Source organism: Lactuca virosa, chromosome 5 (genome assembly GCF_052849685.1).
Source record: "Lactuca virosa cultivar CGN04683 chromosome 5, Lactuca_virosa_CGN04683_v6, whole genome shotgun sequence".
Classification (NCBI taxonomy): domain Eukaryota; kingdom Viridiplantae; phylum Streptophyta; class Magnoliopsida; order Asterales; family Asteraceae; genus Lactuca; species Lactuca virosa.
In genome coordinates, this window is record NC_136430.1 from 237,482,196 (window position 1) to 237,492,699 (window position 10,504).

The 10,504-nt window shown below is 34.3% G+C and overlaps 1 long non-coding RNA gene and 1 pseudogene across 3 annotated transcripts; one reads left to right on the forward strand and one right to left on the reverse strand.

Annotated features, from left to right (window-relative positions):
- Nucleotides 1-674: 674 nt before the first annotated feature.
- Nucleotides 675-6,337, reverse strand: LOC145112504 (glucan endo-1,3-beta-glucosidase 14 pseudogene; annotated as a pseudogene).
- LOC145112461 (uncharacterized) lies at nt 2,947-4,871 on the forward strand. Of its 3 annotated transcripts, none has more exons than XR_013710530.1 (4): nt 2,947-3,155; nt 3,282-4,129; nt 4,218-4,308; nt 4,598-4,871. It is a non-coding gene; the product is annotated as an uncharacterized LOC145112461 (long non-coding RNA). The 3 variants fall into 3 exon arrangements; XR_013710531.1 differs by lacking the exon at nt 2,947-3,155 and having other exon boundaries at nt 3,169-3,514; nt 3,602-4,129; XR_013710529.1 differs by lacking the exon at nt 2,947-3,155 and having other exon boundaries at nt 3,169-4,129.
- Nucleotides 6,338-10,504: the final 4,167 nt, after the last annotated feature.

The window sequence follows — 10,504 nt, forward strand, 5'->3', positions numbered from 1 at the left end:
AGAACAAGAGGACGCCGAGTGACAATTCCTGCAAATAAATGTTAATCATACTTTATATCCAACAAATTGAATCAGAAAACTTTGAAGATATAATAATAATTACCAGAACCACGAGGCAAAAAATCCTTGACAACTACACTCTCCAACACAGATGATTTTCTAGAGCTCTAAAAACAATTTATGGAAAGTGATTAGAGCGAACTGTGAAGTACATTTGCACGGAGAAAAACTGCTTTCACAAACAGTTTTACACTTTCATCTAAATCAAGAAGTTAAATGTAGTTGTGTCAATAGATATGAACAGCCGTTATCATGGGTTAGAATTACAGATACAGATCATCGTGTTGAAAAATGAAATAAAGATCAAAGACACACAAACACCATAAACTAAAATTGATAACCTAAATGCTTGCAAGAAGATTAAGTGAATTAATTCATTGATCGGATGAAAGAACGCTGAAAAGAAAAGAAATTACGATCGGCGATTAATATCTGCATATTTATACCTGACCACCGACGACGACGATTGTAGGCAAGGTGTCCCAGATAGTAGGAAGAGTAGGAAGAGAGGATTCTTCACCGAAGTTGCCTAGGGTTGTGCATGCTTTCTGTAGTTTGTTGACGAGATTAATTAGGGTGTCCATTAACAATTACGATCAATAAGAGATGACATATTAATCAAATACGATTAGGTGATTAGGGATTTCAGAAATTGCAGATGGACAGAAAGGCGAGTCTCTTTCTGAATTTGGTCTGTAAGGTGTACCTTTCTTCTTCGGTAGTCATTTACGTAAGTTGAGATTATATGTTCTCGCATTACTCAACATAGCTCCGGCTTCATTCGCTTCACCATTTGAAGCCCATCCGGTTTCCAATACTATAACCTCCATCTTCTCAAATCCAGGTTTTTCCATAGCAGTGTAAGTGACATCGATTTGTGCTTCGAACATGTTATCATAATGTAATTTCGTTTTCGCGTCTTCTATTCCCGCGTTATCTTTGAAGATTGCATAATTGATATCGATGTGTTCGGGATCACTGATGTATGTGAGAAATGGATACGTGTTTATGTAGAAATGGAGGGAACGAACTAGCGAACCCACCAGCGGAATGTGGGCTTGAAACCTCATCGTCGGCTAGGTGGAGGAGGTCGAGATCAGTGTGGATGTTTTTCACCGACGGTAGTAGGACCTCCCAGAGTTCCTGATCACCGCCTAGAACCTCGTTTCCGACTACAATTCCACGAATACAGGTCCCGGGGACGACGGGTTCAACATTGTTTTTCATCCAATCCATAGCTCGACCGGCTTGTACTTATATCTCTCAGGAATTTGTTTCCTAGCCCAATAATGATCTTGATTCCCGATCCTTTGAACGCTTTGAGAACTTCATGATCGGCGTCATAGGTTGTTGTTGTGCAAGAAAAGAGGAGCAGTGATGATGTTAGGGTTTTTTTTGGGTATTGATAACAGAGAGAAGAAGGATGGAAATAAGGTAGAGGTTAAAATGGCGGCCTTTCAAACTTTTGGGATTTTCATTTCCCCCAAGCTAAATGCGCGTTTCATTAAATAAAATATAAAACGATATCTCTACACGACACTCATTTTAACACAGGTGCCCTCTGTATTTTTAATTTTTTTTATTGGACACTAATTTTAGGGCACACAAAAATGTGTGTCCTCTATCCTTCATTTTTTTTAAAACGGACATTATTTTTACGACACACAAAATATAAGTATCGTAAATCACTGTGTGTCATTGTTTGCATGTCATTAAAGGGCAGTTCTCTAGTAGTGATTTATGCAAAATATTCCGACTACGTGTCATCGGCATAAGTTTTGAAAAACCATGCACGTAAATACTTTAACATTTCCACGTCGACAAGTCGTTGGCATAGATACCCAAGTCAAAGAAAGTTGGTCAACCAAAGTTGGTGAACTCCGACGACTTGTGTCATCGACATAGATGTTTCGGCATATGGGACAATTCTTGTAGTATATAATTGGATTTTATTGTAGGAAAGATCAAAAAACGTTCTTTTATGTAGGTTTTACACTCTAATTGCTGCCAACTGCATTATTTAAAAAATTCATATAAATACGTGAAAAATATACCAAAATAAATAAAAGTACGTAAAAAAACTTAAAAGTTCATATAAATATGTAAAGATATATAAATACACGAAAAATATACCAAAATACATTAAAGTATATAAAAATTCTTAAAAATTTCATATAAATACATAAAAAAACATTTATACATTTAAAATATATAAAAACGTAAAAGAAAAAAAATTAAAAAAACGTAAAAAAAACTACATAAAAAAACTTTAAAAAGTACATCACTATATAAATATATATTTAAATACATAAATAGTACATATAAATTCATCAAAATACGTTTATATGTAGTACACAAATTTTGAAAACATTTATAAAATAATCTCATTATTTAGGAAGAGTTAACAATTTGGTCTTATGACTTGTTGAATATGTTAAAAATGGTTAAAATAATGAAATTATTTTTTTTTGGGTATTTCTATTAAAAAGAGTGGGTTTTAATTGTTAATTTTTCCAAAAAAAAAAAAAAAAAATTTTCTACATATTTCCGTACATATAATCTCAAAATGGATCAAAATTAAGTTTACACCAAAGATGTAAATCGGCATTTCTTCAAGTTTCCCCATAAAAGGCAATATGTTTATTAGCTTATTGTCTGTTGAATAGTGACGTAAACTTGTAGGTAAAGAAATAACATACATTCAGTGAGTAATTGTAATTGATATTATATACATATATTAAAACCCAACACATCTTAAAACAGTAAACTTCCAATGTTTCAGACTTTCACCACATCAATTTGGACAGAATTATTGTTTCGTCCTTCTACGTTTACATCTTAATATCCTAATCCACAAAAACATCGACATCAGTTTGTAACCATCCACATCACTTTGTAATTTCTCTACCCCTTTCTTCTTCATTCGTCTCACAATATCTTCCTTTCTTCTTGAATCGTCTCCGACTGTTACTTTGATTCTACCGACGACTTCATCCAAGAATATAGAAATTCAATTGCTCTCACCAAAAACCTTCTGCGCTCTATTGTCACCACATAACGCCTGCAACCAAGCGCCTGTACCTGAAGGAATTTCGGTATGTTGTTGGTTGTTTCACTTTTGTTTTGATTTTCATACAATTGGTCTTCTTTCTAATCCTATTGCGTTTCCGATCAATGTCTCCGACTTCTTTGGTTTGACGGTCGACGATTTGCCGTCCAAGAAATAAGGATTTCGATTGCTGTTGCCAACCAATTTTGCGCTCAATTGCCGCCACGAAAAATCAGCCACCGATCGCCTGTTGTCTGTTATTTTGTTATAATTACGGTATGTCATATGTTTCTCCAACATCTTTGAATCTATCATTCTTCCATTCCGACTTCCTGTGTTTGATGTTATCGACGTCTTTTCCTCTGGGAATTTAGGGCTTCAATTCCATTTGTTCTCATTGATAAGGTATTTCAAATGCAATATGTATATCTCTCTAACGCACACAATAAGCGCACTTCTGAATTAATTGACAAAATTGGGTCTTCTAATCAGGCGCTGTTTTCTTTCTCTCTGAATTTTACAAAAATAAAGACAAATATGGTTTCCTCGCTTTCACCATTAGAATAGAAAACTCGATAAAGAGAGACTTCTGAGACTTAATTTCAACTTCCTACTGTTTCAAGTAAGTCTGATCCTCAAAGTTGAAGCAATTTCTGCATATTCACATGAATTGCAGTTGTTTGCAAATATCAACCACATTGACAGTCAGAGAATCATGTAATCCATTTATTATCTATTTTTCTTTCAGTTTTCTTGTGATTATGTGATGTAATTGATAATTTAACGGTTTTACATTTATGTAGACAAGGTGTTTGTTGTTTTGTTTGTATGAATAAGGAACTAGTTTTGTTATTTTGTTTCATAACTTATAAGTGGTTGTGGATATAATATGTATGGTGACCGATACAAAGATGACAAGCATGGCGTTATTTGGCTGATGTTTCAAGAACTTTATCAAGAATGTTTCTCCTGTGACCAATTAGATTGTAAATTTCATGCTAGACAGGGGTTTTCCAAACGGTAAGTATTGGTTTTTTAGTTTTTAAGTAAATTGCTACCATTATTTTTGTTTATATATTAATGAAATATTATTATTTTCTTCTTTCAGCAATTGAAAACACAAGGAATAGTCAACCCATCATCATTGACTCACCAACCTGTTTCTTCACGAACACTTCTTCTTGCTGCTAACACTTCAGGTAACTTAATTAATTTGTTTCTTGAATCTTGATAATGTCTCATTTTAAGCATAGAGTTCATGATTAAAATTGAAATTGTATATTCTGAGCATACCTTAAGGAGGGCAAGGCCTTTTGGGCTGTAAGAAGGTATATTTTTATTCCATAATTCCCATTAACATGTGTAAGAGCATGCTCAAATGTGACAAAATCTATAAGATTGTGTTAGTTGAAGAAAACCAAATCTATAAGATTACGCCACCTCTACATTGTCATACTCTAACTTTGTTCATCTATTGATACATGGCAGCAAGGCACTCTAACTTTGTTCATCTATTGATAAATGGCAGCAAGGTTGAAACCTGTTTTTTTTTCCTTATTGAAGAGATATCCCTTTTGGGTCTTTTTGTTTTCCTCATGTTGTGTATAATTTATCTGAATGAATTTTTATTTGATGGATTTGGCAACCACATATTGATTTGAAGTTCGAACTTGAGGTTGATGTACCCTTCAAAAAAAATAATTAAATTGTAATTGCCGGTTTGAAGGTCGAATTTGAGGTAAACCAATTAGGTTTTTTTTCACCCCTCACCTTATTGCTTTTGTTTATGACTGGAATAAACCTGAATCATTCCAATTCCTAAGGACCCCATTCGTTCCAAAAAAAACTAATAGTTAGTTATGTTGATTCCAGTGGATATGACGGAAATTGAAATCCTTGATTCCTTTATGCTAGACCCAATTTTTTTGCTTTATTAATGGTCAAAAAAGTCAATGAAATAATCCGGCTTGCAAAGTCTAGTGGGCTTTTAAAGTTGGCTTATAAAGAGCCGGAAACTGTCCTAGTCTTTTTTTTATAAAAAAACCGGATTAATTAGTGGTAAACGGTCCAGTTTTAACTATTTTTTGACCAGTCTGCTGGTTTTCAATGGTTCAGTACACATCCGGTTTTTAAGACTTATAGAACCAGTGACTCAGCCGATTCCTGGTTGAACCGGTTTGACCGGATGAATCGGTTTGATTTTCAAAATAGTGGTTATATCTTCGACTTCATCTTTTAAATTCAGAAACCAAAGCCATAATTTGTCAACCAAAAAACCATGAACTGGAATCTAGAATTCCAGTTCCATCAGGATTGAACGAAACACAATGCAATACTCATGCCTCCACCCAATATTGAGAATTATGGAATAAGTCAAGATTATTTATATCATACACAATAACTCCCACCGTCACACATCAATAATAAAGTGGAGCCAAAGCTACAAACCTAGAAAAATAAAAAAACATATTTATTTATATATTTATTTTATTTTTCTATAAGAAAGTATGAAAGATGGGAATCATGTACACCAAGTCAACAAACAGACGTGTGAAAGATGGAAATAAATACACAAATAGATAATTCAATATCTTTGCCTGAACACCCACAAAGAATTGTTCTGATCGCATTTAAAGAAACACCATGCCACATTTAATAGCCATGTTCAAAAAACCCTAGAAAACGACTAATAAAAATGAATTTTATTTATTTATTTATTTATATATATTGAGGGTATTTTGGTCTTTTATTACAAAATGTTACATTTAAGGCATCACCAAACGACAGCAATGGCCAATTACCAAAAACCTAGGAATCGACTCTCTTCATAACAAAATAAAAGTTCTGTACATTAGGTCGTTATGTTAATCTCCATGTTTGGTAAACTTAGATTGTATCTACGCACACTTACTAACATTTCATTAATCATATTAATACATTACTTTCTTTGTTTCAGACCTCTACGTCCGTCGTCATTTCCTCTAAGCACTTACAGTTTGGACTCTAACAATTCCAACTCAAAATTTGAAGTCTGGGTATGTTCTCTATCCTTTGTATTTAATATTGATTTTCTATTCCTTACTCAATTTCGATTTTTCTCTATTTCTTCCTTTCCAATTCTTAGGTTTGACATTTTAAAAGCCTTCTCGATTTCTCATGAATTTGTGTAAATAAAGAGTTATATAATTTTTGTGTTACAGGAATCTGATATTCAACTCTACCTTGCATCTACAAATATTGGGTAAGTTATTTTTAACCCTTTCATTAGATATGATTTGTGTACATAATGACTACATGGATTAATACAATCATAGAGTACGCTATTACTCTGTTCTAAATTTCTGTTAAATATATACCAAAAATTAGTTACGAATAATTAGAATAGTTAGTTTCAAATTTACCTTTTTAGAATCTAATTTTCCATTTGGATTACATATAAACTATGTTAAAATTTGATGTCACACCCCCAAACCAGAACGGCCGAAACATTCGGGGGCGGAGGACTTCAGGTAAGTATCACAACACATGCAATATAGTAATCAAAGTACAAACAACCATTGCATTAATAAGTATAAGTTTTACATAAGTGTTTAAACATTACATATTCAAACACAAAAGTAGGTATAGTAGAAGACAAGAGTCGCGGTACGGTACTAGGTAGTCTTCTCAAGCGCTTCGGGAGTGTACCTGTCTACTGGATTCCTGAGAATACAAGTTATTTGGAAAGAGTAGATCAGCATTTAAGCTGGTGAGTTCATAAGTATTTTAGTTCTGTTAAGTATACTCTAAGTTCTTTGGAAAAGTTCACTGGTTCCTCTAGAAAATCCTATATTTCCTGAGGTGATAAACTGATAACCTCAATAGTTTCCCTCTGTAATTACTTAGTTTATATTAATTATATATAACCTAATATCGAACGGAAAGTTAAATGGGTGTATCTGCCCTAAGCTCACAACCAAACAAGGAACAGGAAGTAAGGCGGAAGTCACACATTTCCCTGTCAATCGGATATTACTTATGTATAACTCTGATGTAATAACTAAGGAATTATAGAATTAACCACTAAAGGTCCCTTTATGTTATATTAGTTGACTAAGTTCCAATTGTAAAGGTAGTTTAATCCCTAAACCGTTTCATTTGTAAAAGTGGTTTAATCCCATAAACCGTTTTATTTGTAAAGGTGGTTTAATCCCATAAACCGTTTCATTTGTAAGAGTGGTTAATTCCATAAACCGTTTCATTTGTAAAAGTAATTTAATCCCATAAACCGTTTCCTTTGTAAAAGTGGTTTAATCCCATAAACCGTTTCATTTGTAAAAGTATTCTTAGTTTTATCCGTTCTACAGTAAAACATTAGTATTAATCCTGGAAAATATTATATTATCCGTAATACTGCCTTGTGGTTTTAAATGTTCCAAAACCAGAAGTACAAGTATATTTGCCATACTTGATTTCATGATACGTAGTTTTTACTGTAAGTAAAAACTAACAGAAGGTATATTTGGTCAGGATGTAATTATCTTTTCCTACTGTTTTAAGAGAAGTATATTACTTAGTAATTTACTCGTTGTTTTATCCATGTGAGTTCTATTAACCATACTAATATGACTGATGTGCCTGATGCGACGTTCTTCAGGCGTCAGAAACGATATGATATTTGACACCCTAGGCCTGCCGGCCAAACTATAGCGAACAAGAAAAGGTGCGGGATTGTCAGTCCCATATAGATCTATACACAAATTCACCCCCTCCCTACATGAGATTCTGGTTAATAAGTCAGGAGTTAAGGTTGTACTTAGATAAGTACACCATGAAGAGTCTCACAAATTTATTGTTTCAATGAGATTTACGATGTATTATTACCTCGTGATTGCTAACCCTGGTACTATGTATTGTACCCTTGTTAATGCAAACCCGGTATGATGTATTATTACCCCGTGATTGCTAACCCTGGTACTCTGTATTGTACCTTTGTTAATGCAAACTCGGTATGATGTATTATTACTTCTTTAATATGTTATCCATATTTTAAAAGTATTATACATATCCTGGTATAGATAAATGAATTGTGGTAATTTCCTTGGAAAGTATACAATCGTGAATCATACTTGTGTATTTAGTTTTGAATCATAAATTATACCTATTATAATTTATATGTTCTATCTGATTAGCATGATTTCTCATGGATGAACACCTTTGCACAACATGATACAAAGGTAATGATACCGAATGGAGTAACCTTTTATACTCATATATGTTTAATATATATATATAATTAAGAAGGAAACGTCCTTCGTACAAATAACCCCACCTTAATTCCACATCCAAACAAGGAAAAGGAAATAAGATAATTCATTAGTCCTAAGCCCTTCAAATCTTATTTATATATTTATACATATATAAACATGATTTTGGCAATTATAATTCGAAATAGTTTATAAAACCTTTTTCAAAGAATTTAACTGAGTTTACATGACTTTAAAGATTTAACATGGCTTTAAGTCATTTTGGAAGTATTTGGTAATCCTTAAAAGCATAAGAAAAGCCTTTGTGTGATTATTATCACACACAATTATTAACACAATTTAAATTGTGTTCAACTTGTATTCCCCCCTAAAAAGCATATAAAACCATTTAAAAATGTATATTATAGGGGTATGAACTCACTTTGATAAGTGGTGATTTGGGCAGCGTTTCGTTTCTATGGATGATCTTTCTCGTAGAAACCGCGAGTTTTTGATTAAAAATCGGGCATTATGCGGGCAACACTTCGACTAGAAAGAGTCTATCTTCTTGAGAATTCCGGGGCTTCGGGGCTAGCTTTGGGTTTTAAATAAGATGGCGGGGCCTTGGGGGGTCGTAAGAAAGTTTAGGGGGTGAAAAGGTGAAAAATGGTGAAATTTGGGGTGAAAAACCTCTCAAATCCGAGAAGTCTCGCACCCTTTATATAGGGGTGCGAGGGTTCGGCTGAAGGGTGAGTCATCAGAGAGGTGGCGAGGGTTCGGAAAGCTGGCGAGGGCGAAGGCGAGTCAGCAGACACGCGTCAGAAGGAGAAGCGAGGAGGGTGGCAGCCTTGGATGCGTGGCGGACCAGGAGAGGACCGGACTTCGGTCCAATCAGGAGGCGCCTATGACGACTTCGGACCAATCAGCGGGTGACATGCGTACTACGGTCCAATCAGCAGTGAACACGTCTTCGACACGTGGAAACCTCACATGCGAGGGTGACGTGGCCGAAGAGGGTCCATGCGAAAATTCTCGGTTTTCAACATTTCTTGATTTTCGTGCCAAAAACTTGCAAAAGTTATAACTTTCGCATACGAGCTCCGTTTTTGGCGTTCTTTATATGCACGCGTAGGTAAAGTTATACTCTACGACTTTCATTTAGACTTCGTCAGCTAATTTTGAGTTTATTTTTAATATTATTATTTTTAACAGATCGGGACAGGAAATCCGTTAAAAATTCATAACTTCTTCATCCGACGTCCGTTTTCGTCTATCTTTTTACCGTTGTACTACTTTTGACGAGACCTTCGATTCTCGTTTAAGTTGTGTCGGCTAAGTATCGATCGATTTATATTTCGAATTTTTAGATGTCTACTGCTAAACCGAAATTTAGAAAAATCACAACTTCCTCATACGAAGTCAGATTATTACGTTTTTTTTATGAACGTTCTCGGTTTAACATATTCTACAACTTTCATTTAGATTGTTAAGGCTAAAAAGCCTTTTATCTAAAACTCACTTTTTACACTGAATAGTGTTTTGTCGGTTTTGTCGCTGATTTTCGATTGGTCATAACTTCTTCTTTATAACTCGGATTTCAGTGTTCTTTATATTTTTGGAAACCTTGTTACGATTTCTACCACTTGGTTCATCCCAATCATGATTATTGATCAATTTATTTTTGACCTAAATTTGACTGGTGTCACATTATCCCCCCGTTAGAGGGAATTTCATCCCGAAATTAAGTCTAAAGTGATACTCATGGACCAGGTCTAATCTTCCCTTTCCCAAGTGAATTCAGGTCCCCGGTTTGTAATCCAGCGAACCTTCACTAACGGGATAAGACTTTGCTTGGTTCTTTTGATTTCCCTATCCATGATTTCCATTGGTTCTTCAACAAAGTGTAGACTTTTATTTAACTTGATTTCATCGAGTGAAATGACAAGTGTTTCATCGTATAGACACCTCTTTAGATTAGATATGTGAAAGGTGGGATGAATGTTATTAAGTTTTTGTGGTAGTTTAAGTTTATAAGTACAAGACTGATTCTAGTAAGAATCTCAAATGGTCCTATGTACCTTGAATTTTGTATTCCATGCTTTCTCAAGCGTATCTTGTCCTTCCGGGGTGAGACCTTCATATGACATGGTCATCAACCTGGAATTCCAAG